The sequence below is a fragment of the Aythya fuligula genome, chromosome 2 (genome assembly GCF_009819795.1).
Source record: "Aythya fuligula isolate bAytFul2 chromosome 2, bAytFul2.pri, whole genome shotgun sequence".
In the NCBI taxonomy this organism is placed as follows: Eukaryota; Metazoa; Chordata; class Aves; order Anseriformes; family Anatidae; genus Aythya; species Aythya fuligula.
Genome location: NC_045560.1, coordinates 140,516,611 through 140,532,622, shown reverse-complemented (window position 1 = coordinate 140,532,622; position 16,012 = coordinate 140,516,611).

Genomic DNA, 16,012 nt, shown 5'->3' with positions numbered 1-16,012 from the left:
CACAAAAGCTCTATTGGCACTTAAGTGAGAAAATTGAGTTACTCAATAGTAGTAAAGCTTCAAGAAAATGGTTCGGGTCATCCCAATACCTCCCTTTAGCAGTTCTTGTAATAAGTCCAGAATACACTGTAAATTCTCATTTACAACAATGAAACTATTTTTGATCATTATGGAAAAATCAGTAACAAATGTATGGTAATATTATTTGAGGAGATAGTAGTGTAGTACTTTTCCTAAAATGTTGGTTTCTTTATTGTTTTAGTTTTAAATGCATGCCATGGAACAAGAGCATACAAAATGTTATTTTCTGAAGTATCTTCAAAGGTACTATAGGACACACAGACAAACACACACACAAAATAGTTTAAATACCTGTATACAGAATCTGCCTACCTCCCTCTCCCTCTCCCAAGACACATGTTTATTAAAAATGTATCATTTCAAAAGGCCTCCCAAGGTACTCCCTAAAGAAAACAGTAATTCAGTAAGTGGAAGGCATTAGGAAAACAACTGAAATCAAAGTCATGCTTTAAGTACAGACATTGAACCAGCAAGACAACCCTCTGCAGGGCTGAACTGCAAATTTGAGGGGCATAGCACTGAAGACAGACTCACCAAAGGAATTCCTTCTGAAACCTGGTGTTGACAGCATAACAGCAGTGCTCGCTCTTACAAGAGCAAACGAGTATATAACTCAATACGCAAGCTGTGACATACATTAGCTAAAATTAAAGAAAACATTAGTCAAGGCAAGGTGCTGGATTCTCATCTGACAACAGGATCAGCAGGAAGAATGTAAATTGAAATATGAGATCATATCTCCCATCAATAAGATCGTTCATGATATATATTTTTCTATTACTTTTAGTGATCAATGCCAGTACAATTTGCACCATCAAATATTGAGAAAACATTAAAAGATATGTGTGACTGCATAGGATGCAGTCACACATGCAGGGATCTTTTCTACTAATATCTGAGGATCACTTCTACTAATATAGATCACTAGAATCAAGGAACTCAGTGAAGTGTTATATTTCCTGCACATACTACCATGGCCTAAAAAATGGGAATACTCTGTAGTGTATTACTCTAACAGGAATTTTTCAAATAGAGTTCTAAATAATGTATGGTATTCAATCTCATCTTCTGGAAGGCTCTATCTTATTAAAGTTATAACATGGAAAGAAATAACATGCATGGAGCATATGCTTTGCAACTATCCAACGTTAATGGTCAAGAATAAAAAAAAAAATAATTCAGGCACTTTTCTGGATCTGGACAGTGTGAGGTTAGAGGGACATGCATGGCTGGTCTCCTTTTAGAATGTATTTGATGTTCTCTACACTTTCTATGCACTGGTATGAACTAACAGCATTATTTTCTTTGCAATCTACTACATCTATTAATTTAAAATATCCTTCTGTAACACTCTTCTAAAGAATCTAAAATGAACATATTGTAAAGAGAACTGTAGCAAAAACTATATGACCTCTCTTATACAATATATTTTTACTATGGAAACAAGGCCTGATATGGAATGAATCACATTTCAGATATGAATATCCTTTCTGGCCTTTTGTATATAAGATATGAATATGATTCTCATGTGACAAATGAGCTTTTAAACTGTTTTGTTTGTTTGTTTGTTTGTTTGTTTGTTTTGTTGTTGTTTTTTTAGGAGGAAATATTACAGTAATATAAATTATACTGCAAATCCCATTCTTTTCATCCTCCCACCTTCCCACCTTGTATGACTTTTTAAATAATACTTATTTCATGAAATAACAGTTTGTAGCAGTTTTATAAACTGCTACATTCACTTTAAACTGCTAATATTCGATTTATTTCTCAATAATTATTACAGATTGATTTCTCAGTCTGATTATCTTGTCTTGAGCTGTTCTTGGGAAAGGAAACATTCCAAGAATTCTTCTTTTGCATCAACAAAAGCTTTTTTAATTTCACAGGGTGGTTTGGGTTGGAGGAGACCTACAGAGATCATCCAGACCAAGGGACAGAGATCATCCAGACCAGGGACATCTTTCACCTTTCATCTTTCACTTTGTGAAAGTCCATAAAACCTGACCTTGGATATTTCCAATAAGGAAATATTGGAATATAAACCCACAGTTTCTCTAGGCAACCTGCACCAGTGCCTCAGTGAGAAAATTTTCTTCCTTATAGCTAACCTGAGTCCACCCTTTCAGTTTAAAACTGCTGCCCCTGGGTCTCTTAGGTGGTGTGGGTAAACAACTGTGGAGCATGCTCAGCAGCTCCGATCCCCAACCCCTCACACACTCAAATTTATACCAAACAAGACTGTAACTTAAAAAAGATTTTCTCATTAAGATTTTCTTTCTTAAATCATTTTTAAGATGTTAAATTCTTTTAATAAACCAATTTTCTTATTACTACCAGTAAAAATATAAAACCAGAAGTGTAAGATACATGTTAAGATACATGATCAGAAATAGAACAAAGAGTAACATCAAGTAACATGACAGCAACAGAGATTCTTAATTTCACAAACTCATTGTGAAAGATTTTTCTTATGCATCTGTAACCACAGGCTACCTCAGCTGAATTTTAACAAGTTGTTACAAAGACACTTTGCCTCCAGCATCACCAAATGGAGCTGAGACTGCTGGTCCCTCTGGAGCTTGGCCAGTGCCACTCCGGCTTTGAGCAGCATCAGTCAAAGCAAGTTGGTCAGGGCTGTGTCTAGTTCAGTTTTGCATAACTTCAAGAATGAAGACTCCACAACTTCTCCGGACAACCTGCTCATATTTGGTCACTTTCAAAACACAGAAGCTTTTTGTTATGTTTAAATGGAATTTTCTGTCCTGGACATCACTAAGAAGAGTCTGGCTCCATATTCTTTACTCCCCTCATCGGGTCTTTATGTAGGCATTTTTAAGATCCCCCAAACCTTCTCATATCTGGATTAAAGAGCCTCCAATCCTAGAATGACAGATTCTTTCATGACTGAAATGTTAATTCCCTTTTCAGAAGGTAATATGGGCACAATGTGTATTTTTTTTTTTTTTTTACAGGAATTAGAATGAGATGTTTTGATATACAAAAGCTTTGTGTGTCTTGTATCTTGGTTTTACTCCATTAATACCCTTAGTCAAGTAGTGCAATGGGAGAAACCCATTTCACCTTTCTCTGCTTGACCTTCCAATCTATTTCATTAGCCTGTACATAAAATATTTCAGATTTTTTTTTTTTTAGAACTTTGAATTGTCAACCATGTATGCCAAGATATCTTGTACGGAAACTTTTTTTTTTCCCTGCAAAATACATTGTGGTTACCACAAATGACAGTTAATAATTCCAGCTGGACAGAAAACAGTGAACATTTTCATCTTTCACATTTCCTTTTAAACATGATTTCCAGAACATGTGTCTTCCAGTCCATTGTAATAATAATGTGAAAGCTAATGAATTTATTTACTTTATAGATAGTTTTCATTTAACAGGAAAGTAACATTCTTAGAAACAAATTACAGCTAACATTTTCAGTCATAGAATCATAGAATCATAGAATATCCTGAGTTGGAAGGGACCCTTAAGGATCATCAAATCCAACTCTTGACACCGCACAGGTCTACCCAAAAGTTCAGACCATGTGCCTAAGTTCACAGTCCAATCTCTTCTTAAATTCAGACAGGCTCGGTGCAGTGACCACTTCCCTGGGGAGCCTGTTCCAGTGTGCAACCACCCTCTCAGTGAAGAACCCCCTCCTGATGTCAAGCCTAAATTTCCCCTGCCTCAGCTTAACCCCGTTCCCGCGGGTCCTGTCACTAGTGTTAATGGAGAAAAGGTCTCCTGCCTCTTGACAACCCCTTACGAGGAAGTTGTAGACTGTGATGAGGTCTCCCCTCAGCCTCCTCTTCTCCAGGCTGAACAGGCCCAGTGACCTCAGCCGTTCCTCGTACGTCTTCCCCTCAAGGCCTTTCACCATCTTCGTAGCCCTCCTCTGGACACTTTCCAACAGTTTCATGTCCTTTTTATACTGTGGTGCCCAGAACTGCACACAGTACTCGAGGTGAGGCCGCACCAGCGCAGAGTAGAGCGGGATCAATGAGTACATCTCTTAATTAGACAGCAGTAACTATCTCCAACAGAAATATGTTCAGAATTTGTCTCCAGAAGTATTGTCTAGTCATATCAGATACGATTTCAACTGAAGATGAATAAACACTTTCACTGGAAGAAAAAATGTGCAAAACAAACACAAAGAAGAAGATTTAGGCAAAAATGAAAAGGCAATGAAAAGTGAAACAGTGTAAAAGCTGGTATGGCTGTGAATAGACCTTTTATGGCACCAAGTTAGGAAGTGATAAGCACCTTCTCAAAGGAGCTGACACATTCACCTGAAAGACACTGGCAATTTCCATAAAATGGTTAGGAATGTGGAATTAAAAACAGAGGTAAACCAAAGTCACAGAACACAAGTGTCTATATACTTAGTGTGTATTGATATGTGTCTGGAATGGGGAGGAGACATCTTTCAGGTTCCTCAACTGAGATTAAAAAACTTAATTTTGCATTTCTAGCTAACCTTTCTGATAATTATCAGGGTGTTATAGCTGGTTGATTTTTAAAAGTAATATATTCCATAAATTGTATATTCCTTCCATATTTTCTCCTAGTTATGCTGTAGTTTTTTGTTTGTTTTTTTTTTGTTTGTTTGTTTGTTTTGCTAAGGCTTGATATAGAGAACATGACAAAGTTAAGAGCAATGGAAATTAACGAAATTATGAGAAAGATCTTAAGTGTAAATTATATACCTCTCTATTCTCAACCTTCAAAACATTTTCTCTTATGGAAGGGGCAACCCAGGTTATACATACAGACTGGGGAAGAAGATGCTGGAGAGCAGCCCCACAGAAAGGCATCAGGGGGGAGGGCTGGGGAGTGGCATTGGGGTTGATAGCAAGCTGAATACAAGCCAGCAGCATGCCTTGGAGAGCGAACCATACCCTGAGGTGCACCAAGCATGTCATTGCTAGCCAGTTCAGGGAAGGGATTGTCCTATTCTACTCTGTGCTGGTGCAGCCTCACCTTGAGTACTGTGTGCAGTTCTGGGCACCACGGTATAAGAAAGGTATAAAACTGCTAGAGAGTGTCCAAAGGAGGGCTCCAGAGATGGTGAGGGGGCTGGAGGGCAAGATGTGTGAGGAGTGGCTGAAGTCATTTGGATTGTTCAGCCCGGAGAAGAGGAGACCGAGGGGAGGCCTCATGGCAGGCTGCAGATTCCTTATGAGGAGAGCAGAGGGGCAGGCACTGAGCTCTCTGCTCTCTGAGGACAACAACAGGACCCAAGTGAATAACACGGAGCTGGGACAGGGGAGGGTCAGGCTGGATATCAGGAAAAGGTTTTTCACCAAGGGGGTGGTCAGGCTCTGGAACAGGCTCCCCATGGAAGTGGTCATAGCACCGAGCCTGACAGAGTTCAAGAAATATTTGGACAAAGCTGTCAGAAACATGATTTTATTTTATTATTTTTTTTGGTGGGAGGTTGTCCTTTGGGGACCCAGGAGTTGGACTCAATGATCCTTGTGGGTCCCTTCCAACTCTGATAATTTTATGATTATGTGATTATGTGTGATGATTATGTGTTCCGATTTAATTTCTAAGTGCACGGCACTAGGTAGTTATTGCTGTTATTATTTTTATTGATTGTTTTTGTTAGTTTTATTTGTTTGTTTGTTTTTCTGCTGAATTATTATTGGTCCTCAGTATTAGAGTGTCACAATTACACTGTCTGCAAGATCTGCACTGAAGATAGTAGTTTCTTCTAAATTTTCACTATCAAATGTCTATTTTTTCACAAACCTGACTTCTGATATAAAATCCTGACTTCTGTTCAAAAAACAAAGCAACATCGTTCAGAATTTTAAATACAACATATTAGAGGTATGACAAAAGTAGACTGAAATATCTTAACATGCACCATAAACCTACCTCTAATACCAGACGTACTTGGAAAATTTGGTATTGAAATGTAAATTAATTTTGCTTCTATTTTTCATCAATGTAAATATGATTATATTTATATTATATTTATATGATCATACAATTACAGTCTCTGTAACTAGGCATACTACACTACTCATTCTTAAACAAATAACAAAAACTCATATAATTCACCAGACAGATTACTGCTAAAATATCTCTATTTTTCTCTGAATTTCAGTTTTCTTTTCAAAAAGATGAAATAAAGGACAAGTACAATAATTTTTGTACTTGAAAAATCTTTGGATAGTTTTTCATAGACACATCATCAGATCAAGTTAAAGATTAAAATACTGAATAAACTAATTTTCTCTGTAGTTATTTAAGCATTCATCTTCACATATGTGCAGTCATATGTCATAAATATATCCATTATACTAAAGAAATCTGAGAACAAGGAGAAACTATGGTTCATGCATTTTTTGTTCTTGTGCCATAAACAGGATTTCAGAGAGAAATCAGTTGTGCCAAATGATAAGACTGCTTGGTGTCAATGGTTTATGGAAATTTATCATTTCAGATCACTTCTCCTTTTTTTTTTCCCCTGATATAATATTAATACTTTCATAAATACGGCTGATAAGAAACTGTGCAACTTTATTCCCAGCTTAAACTTACCCCTTTCTCCCACATTATAATAATGATATTATTTAGCCCACTTCAGTAAAAGTAAATAATGCTATTAATTTAACAGACTGATAAATGTAAATCTAAAGAATCCTTTGCATTATTTCTTTTAAGTATTTCCTCCCTGAAGTGGTTCCATAGCAGTACATTTAAAGGGCAATCCAGAGGAAAGTCATCAGTCAAGACAACAAATGCAAGTTTAAAGTTGTTTCCAAAATTCAGCGTGATTTCATTTTTTTTTTTATAGTGAATAATAGTGAACATGGAAGTCTAGGCAAAGTTCACTCCTCCAAGTATTCATGGAAGCCAAAACTCATTAAAAATAAGTTATATTTTGCTATAAAGTCTAGCTCTTCTGATCAGCTGACCAGAACTAGGATTTTTACCCAGAGTACCTGACATTTGGAGATTAAGGGTGAAAAATTATCTTGGCACTTTAAAGTTTTAGCGAAGATGACAAAATCTGTATTGTAACAAAATGCTTCGCTATTGGCATAGTGTTGTCAAATAACCACTTATTATAATTAAGAAGAGTATGGCAGGAATACTTTCTCATCTTTATTTTCAAGGTAAGCTAAGTTAAAATAAATAATGAAAGAAATCAGACATATGGAAAGCCAGTATTCCAGTCAGTGAAAGATAATTCCTAAGGGATAGAGTTACAGATTCAAGGAACACATTAATGAAACCTTCACATTTTAAGGTCATGACTGCATTGGCAGCCCTTCAGTGTATAGAATGTTCTTATGGCACCAGCAGTATACGTCTGCTTGTAACAGCAGCAGTACTATCACATTATCACCACATTGTTCTGATTTTATGTGTAGTTTTACACCAAAAGCTTGACACTGTACTAATCTGATTAGTACATTGTGCTTTTTAGTGGTTTGGCTTTACTTTATTTTGACAGGATCTAGTGGAAACAGTGCAACTTTCCCTGTAGAAACTAATCTGTGCTTATCTTTCATTACAAAATGTGTGAGTTTGAGGACATACTCTAAGCATAACAATATTTTTATATTGTTTATGAACAGAAAATATACAAATGCAAGGTTTGGAAACATTTTTAAGAACATGACCCTGAAAAGACTGACTTGCCTAATTTTAACCACTGTATTCATGTTTGAATATAAATTAAGAATATAAATTAAGTCATATAAATTAAGAATATGTAGTGAAGGGAGAGGATGACACTGATGACATTGTGCCCTTTTATTTATATTTATTTATATTTATTTATATTTATTTATATTTATTTATATTTATTTATATTTATTTATATTTATTTATATTTATTTATATTTATTTATATTTATATGTATACATGTATTTGTGTACTGTGTGTGCATATATAAATATTTATTATATATAAGCATATATATATATTATATATACACATTAAATATCGGAGCATTAACATGAGAATCAGGAGACTTGGACTCTTTTGGATTAGCTGGGAGCATGATAAAGGCAGGCTTTGAAGCCAACCTCCCTTTTGAGTCCAACATTTAAATTCCTGTTCCAAGGAACATTTCACATTTGAAAGTAATGCATTAAATGCAAAGCCAAGTTGTATAGCCTGGTTATTAGGGTACTTTTCTGCTGCTTGTATGTAGAGACCCTAGCCTGAGGAAAACAACAACTTATTCATCCCTTTTTCTAAGTGTTGAAACAATGGATAAATAGGATGCCATCCTTTAACACTATGAAACTCTCCTGAGTGCAGAAATACCTTCTTCAGCACAGCCACCTTATAGCCCTATATGCTAGCTTTAGGGGCAAAACGCAGTTTTGTGTGCTCAGTGTGCTCAGAGGTGAGCACAGTTCCTATGAAGAGGGGTGACCTTCCAGTTTAGGCTTATTTGGAGACCTACAGATGTAGGTACCTCTCCCAGGTGAACTATCTAACATTCATAAGAATAGATAGTTAGTTTTAAAATAACACCAAAGGCACTTTGAGCATTTGACAAAAATAATGAAGGGCCCTAACTTTACACAACAACAAGATCACATGGCCTGCTTCTGATATCTTTTTACAATGCTTTGCCAATTCCCAGTTATCATAAAACAAGACTTAAATGCCAGTTTGCAATATTAATTTGGAAGAACAGGCATCTAGAAGGCAAATGGTTTTAGTATTTCTCTAACACTTTCAACGCTATGCTTGCAGTGGTCCTTGCACGATGGAGCAGAGCCCAGCAGCTGTGTACTCCTGGGAAAAGCCTGTGTTTCGTGCTCTATATCTACTTGCTGGGATGCAGACTGGCCCCATGGCACTTCTGTGCTTCTTAAAATTTGAATGTTTGCTTCTGCATAAATCTACTTGAATACATTCCTGCTTCTGATTTTATCATACCCAAACCCAGTATTCTAACTCAGAGACAAAATGACTTAACATTGCTAAAATAATGGTAATGAATTATCCTTATTACTTTAACTTCTCACTCCCAAAGTTTGTACTTGGTTTTGCATTTTTTCACTCTTTTTATAAATGATGACATATCTCACATCTCCTTCATCCTAATTATTACAATATATTCCATCCATGTGGCTCTCATTCAATTGTGTCATTTATTTAGTAAATGAATAGTGCATATGGTGCCATTTTGCTGAATCTAAACAACAGTAATTTTGTTCAGTATGCAACTGAATACTGCATGCAGTTAGTTATTTCCAATTAGATCATTTACTGAAGAATTATCTAGTTTTCCAGGTATTAAAATAGATTGTTTACAAGGTAGTGATAAACTCCTGGGTTGTTTTAGCTTGGTTATCTGTCATTTATTTTAACAACATCAGTGTTTTCATCATCACTGTTGATTTTTGCACTAGGTTTCAGATTTCATGCACCGATGTCATAAAAAAAAATAAAAAAATCAAATGGCTAAGGGCCTTTCTCTTCTAAAGATAGCATATGTCAATAGTGCTAGAAGAAGACAGGCTTTTTGTTCATGCTGTGCCACATAAAAATAGAAATTCTAACCCTTCTGATTCAAATTGATGTACTGGGTCTGGCTGTAATGTTAACTTTCCCTGCAGCAGCACATACAGTGCTGTGCTCTGCACTTGTAGCCAGAACAGCAGTGGTATCACATTGATATATTTAAATATGCTGGAGAAATATTTATGTAGAATCATAGAATAATTCAGGTTGGAAAAGATCTCTAAGATCATCTAGTCCAACCTAGTACTGACAAGTCTACCATTAAGCCATCTACTTATCTTGAAGAGCTTCAGGGATGGTGACTCAACCACTTCCCTGGGCAGCCTGTTCCAATGCCACACAACCCTTTTAATAAATAAATTACTCCTAATATCCAATCTAAACTACCCCTGGTGCAACTTCAGGCCATTTCCCTTTATCTTATCACTTCGCGCTTGGGAGAAGAGCCCGACCTTGCTACAACCTCCTTTAAGGTTATTGTAAAGTACAATAAGAGCTCCCCTGAGCCTCCTTTTCTCCGCGCCCAACCACCCCAGCTCCCTCAGCTGCTTCTCATAGGATATATGTACATGTATCATACAAGTCTAGTTACCCATCCTAGTATTTAAGTTCCTCATAATGTAAATAGAACTCCTCGATTTTGTTTTCTAATTTGCCTGTGTTCTAATTTGCCTGACCAAGAGGCCTACCATTTTCCATTGAACAAACAGAGAGCCCAGGCTTCTTTTTACCTCATATGGTTCAAAGAAAACAGTATGAGGACCTTCTTCTGTAACAGCCCACGTATTTACAGTTGACATTTGACACTTGGATTTGTACCTCAGCCTCTGGGCGCTTCTTAAATGTGCTAGTTCTGCAGCAGTCTGATAAAACAGTTATTTTTTCTAATACCTGTCCTAGAATACTGGAGTACCTAATATGTTGCTGGCCAGCTGAACATTTCGTTATCATATTATAATAGCTACATAAACAAACAAAAAGGTTGGCTGATGTAAATTATACTGTTCCACTAATTTCTATAAAGTGACACCCAGTTATCTGAGTAAACAAAATTAAAAACATTCCTTTGAAGAACATCTGCAACTCATGTGCCCTTTCTTTGGGGACCGATCTCATTGAATCAGAACAGATTCGCCTCTCAAAATAAATTTGAGGTCCCTTCTCACAAGAACAATGTGACACAGAAGAAACACGTGTCCAACATACCCTTTAGCTTAAAATAGCAAATGTTGCAGAGTTTTCATTCATCGATACTGAAGAAAACACAATGCTTGTGTTCATCATACTGTGTTTTGTCAGGAGCTGTGAAAGTACAACATCTGCTTTCTCAGTCTTTGAGTATAGTTTGCAATTATGATCTTGAGACTTGGCTTAACCTCATCTAAACTTGATCACTGTCTGAGGTGCTCATCAGGAATTAAAAGTGATCAAGATCCTAACTTCAACTACTCAGGTCACTTCTGAAGGCTAAGCAGGATTAACCCATTTTTAAGAGACACAGTTTGTTTTTTGGAAAGCAAGTTTAGTAAAAATTCAGAAAATCAGCAGAAAAGACAACCAAGATTAGGTAAGATTAGAGATAGTATGATAATAACAAGAAGATGAACAGTTAATGAATATTTACTGTTCCTCATATTAAGAGAATGAACAAGAAACAAGTGTGTAATCAGGAGTCAGGTTTAAGACAGTTGTTCACAAAATACCTACTTTCACTATGAAGCTTGCTACCATAAGGTGTACAGAATGCCAAAAAGTATAAATGGTTCAAAAAGCTATCATGATAAAGTTCATGGCATGTTATTAAAAGTGGATGAAAGTGCAACATCTGGCTCAGGATTTCCCTAAATCACAAGTTGACAGCAGCTAGGAGTGCCATGGGAACTATCACTTTATACTTACTCTATTTTAATTCCCTTTCCTGGTACATCTGCTACTGACAGTGTCAGAGACAAGATCTTGGGCTAGATGAATAGAAGAACCCATGGTTTGGATCCACGTAACAAAGAAATTCCCAGGCAGTACTTACTCTATTGTACCTGTGACATCCCATGTTAAAAGGAACAACCTTATCTATGATTTATTTTGCCTCTATCAGTTCTGCTTAGATATTAATGTTTCTTCTAAAGTAATATTAGTTTTAAAATATTAAAAAAAAAAAGTCTTCCTATTGTATTTGTGTTGTTATTATTGATTTATAGGTTTTAACTGGTTTTACATTTCTTAGAATATTGATCAAGTAATTTATGTAGCTGGAAATGTTAGTATTAGCATTTTTAGTATTTTAGTATTTAGTGTATTAGTATATATTATATATAATAATGTATTAATAATATATTTAGTATATTTTAGTATTTTACTACATACTTTTCATATTTTTAAATGCAATTAAAATAATTTAATGATTTAATCATTAGATCATAACTTTACCTTAGTAGTTGTTTTGACTGTACATATACTTTTGTATTTTAGATACTTTGATACTTTAAACATTTTAAAGGTATTTTAAATTTTAAAATTTAAATTTTAAAAAATAATTTCCAAAATTAACTACTTTGTCTCAGAATAAAATATTGTGCCCTGAAAAAAATGCTTTCATTTATTTCTGTAAGTACAGGCTTTAAGAGAGCCTGTATATTCCCAGGATATTCCCATCCAAGTAAATGAAACACTCTATTTCTCCATGCAGCACATACATTTACAGTAAAACTGACTCATAGAATGTTAAAAATCTCTCTTCAGTACTGCTCTGCAAGATATCAAGTGTGTGCACACACATGCACACACTTAGAGGACAGTACAGAAATAATTTTCCTTTATAATAAATAAATAAATAAATAAAAGATTCAAACAAGCCAAGAAGAAAATCAATAAAATAAAAGTGATATGGACAATCAAGATACTAGTGGCCAGAATGCCCTGGATTAATAGCTGTCAACTCCTGTATAAGAATGGAACAAACAGAATTAACTGTAGGTTACTTTGAGGAAATATTTTAATAATTTGTCAGATTTACATGTCATCATCCTAAACTATGCTACCCCTAATGAAAAGGAACAGAAAAATTGTGTTACCTTTAATTGACTTACCAGAATTTATGGATAAATTCTACTTGACATTTAGCTAAAATTATTACTTCTTAAGAACAGACAATGGGAAATTACCTTTATTTCAATAAATTTCAGGTTCCTTTTCCATTTGGCCTAAATTGCAATATTTAATCAATGCTGTTATTCTTTCTTCATTATTTTTGTTAACTCTACCTGGCTTAATCACAGGTCTCAAAATATGAGTGCTGTTTATTTATGCCAACACAGCTAATAGAGCAAGGTAACAATTTCACTTTTGCTCATCAGCTCCTACAATGAAACAAAAGACGTTTCCCCCCTCCCTGTTTGTTGTGGTAGGAAAAAGTATGGACAACTCTCTTGCTTACAGTAACAATATATTTCTTACTGCATAAACTTATTTTCTCATACTTTAAGTGGTCTGGAGGTAGGAGAGCAGATTAAATGATAGGAAGATTAAATGCCAGATTATTTTATGAAACTCTGAAATGCCTGGCCTGGACAAAATCGTATATAAGAAAATAGTCCAAAAGATAAAAGTCACACAAAAACATTACTATGCTTGCATGTGTCAATTGTAGGAAAAAGTTAGCAAACCTACAGCGTGCCTTTTACTGATTAGCTGTCCTGTCTCATATTATGCTACATACATAAAAGTAAAAATTTATTACCATGTCATCATCTGAATACCACTTCTACTTTGTTTTTTGTTTGTTTGCTTGTTTTGTTTTGTTTTCGGTTTGTCTTTATTTATTTTTCTTTGGTTGGTTGGTTTTGTTTGTTTGGTGGTGGTGGTGGTGTCTTTTATCCTTGGATTTACTGTGTCTATTAGTTTTCAATGAAGGTTGCTAGAAAACTGTTAGCATGCCCAATTGCAAAACAAAGCAGGGCTGAAGCACAGGTACCAGTCAGAGAGACTAGATCCAAAGACCATCTTCACTGGCAACATTAAACTTATTTCTCAGTATTTTAGTTTAATCTGTGTGTGAGATTCCAACCCTGAAACACAACCAAATGGAGAAAATGTAGAGACCCCACAGATACTTGGACACAGTGCCACCATCTCCATCACCTTTGGGCTGCCTACATTTGAACCCACGTAGATCTTTAATTTTAAAGCATTTACCTTTCATTTGTTTCCCATCATGATCCAGTTAGTCTGGGAGGCAGTGCCATATTAAAACATCTGGGATTCATCAAATGTGTTCTTTTTAACACAGGTTCAGTGTGATCAGACGCAGATGCTCAACAACTAAAGTTACATATAAAATGTTCTTAGTTTTTGACCAAAGTCAGATTCAGCTTCCCACACCTTAAAAGTGGAAGTTCTTTAAATAGATATGAGTTAGATTTAACCCACTTATTAAAATAAAACAAGAGAAACAAAACAAAACAAAAGCAGAAAGAGAGAAAGAGAAAAAAAAAAAAAAGAGAAAAAGAATAAAGAAATGGAAATACATACCATATTTTTTAAAATACAATTGAGCTGGACAAGCTAGATTAGTTTATATGCCATTTTATACTGAATTTTCAATGCTATCAGTCACTACATTTGCACAAGACCTATCATAAGCCCCGTCTTTCAGTCACTTACACTTTGAGCCACCAAGGTATCTGATTCAAATTGCAACCTTTCAAGAAGATTCAGGACAATATAGTTCAGCATTTCCTGAGAAATAAGACTGGGTTGGATGTCAGATATTAGCTTTCCCATGGAATAAAAATATTTCAGAGAGCAGCCGTTAGAAGGTCTCTCAAACTAAATACAGTGAAATATTTTGAGGAGAGAGAAAAAACAGGCCACCTCCAAGTCAGAGAAGAGCCTTTTGCCACTGCTGTGAAGTCTTAGCCTGACTCTATAGATAGCTGCCTACTGCTGCCTGGGGACAATTTCTATGCTTTTCATTGTATGCAAGCTTGGCACTACCAAGCAATGTCAATACAGCCCATCCACTGATGCTGATGAGCACAGAATTGCAATGGGATTGTTCCAATTTCCAGAGATTTTAGTAGTCATTTCATTGATTTTCCCTCATTTCTGAAATAAAGCTCCAGTTTGTATTAATGTACAATGGTTACATGAACCTTCAGAGCTGAGTTACAATAACTTAGGCAAGTAAATTGAATTAAGTGCCAGTTGTAGCTTGGCATCCATAGAGAGCTTTGGCATTAAATCTGAGAGTCACATAATGTGTAACTGGTGTACTTCCTACCCTGCTCTAAACAGAGCAAAACAAAAAAATAGCTAAATAGCTAACTTATCCAAAGTAGGTTTGTTTTTTTGTTTTGTTTTGTTTTTCACAAATACAACAACTTCAAAAAGTATTATCTAGTGTTTTTCCAAGATTAGAATTAAACAAAAGTATTAACTTATTCCAAGGGTAATTCTCATTTTCTAATCATATTAGTGTCTCATTTCTAGTCCTGTTAAACCTGTCACTGATTCAACAGTCTGTATCATTTTCATGGCTGGGAAAAGTCATTCATGGGAAAAAAAAATACATGAACTTAGTTTTTTTTTTGCAACATTGAAACCCAAGGACAAGTGATCTCACCTAAAAGCAGAGAATGGTGCAGGTAACTGATGAAAAAGAGAAATATTAAAGCTTGATAACAAAAGGAGGGAGGGCTGGGAGAACACACACGTAATAAAAAGCAAGATAAGGGGGGAAAATGCCTATGGTAATGAAAAACTTCAGTGACACTGGTTTGACCTTCTGAACACATCAAATACTATTGAAAATGTTTTAGATTAATTTAAGGTTTTGGAAAATGAATGAGGAAAAAAGGATGAATGAAAAGAGCAAATTATCTTTGAATATATGTATCTCCATATTGTAGTTCATCACATCACATCTTACCATCTGACTCAACAGAAGTTTTATAGAAAGGATAGAACAGAGACAGAGGGAATATAGTAGGAAGAAACAAGAAATAGAGATTATTTTGTCTTTCCAAGTTCAGATTTTCCTCTTTTTAGCTTGATCACATTGATTAACTGGACCTGAATAAGAAAGCAAAGAAACAATCAAAGAACATATTTGGTTCATGAAGAGTTGCATCCATGTCGAAGTTCTCTATGCTTTGGCTCAGTATCTCAAAGTTGCAGCTGCTTCTTGTTAGTTTAAGAATGGAACATACAATGAAATGAATACACATTTTCTAAATTGAGAAAATGAAACTTGTTTCCCTTGTAATGGGTGAATTAAATATAAAAAATGTTATCATAGGAATTTGTGAAGGAAAAGAACTTTTCAGGAAATTATTTGTTCATATACAGTATAATTCTTCAGTGGCCAATTGACATGGATAGAGAAATAGATGGCAACAAGACTGTAGGATGAGTTAT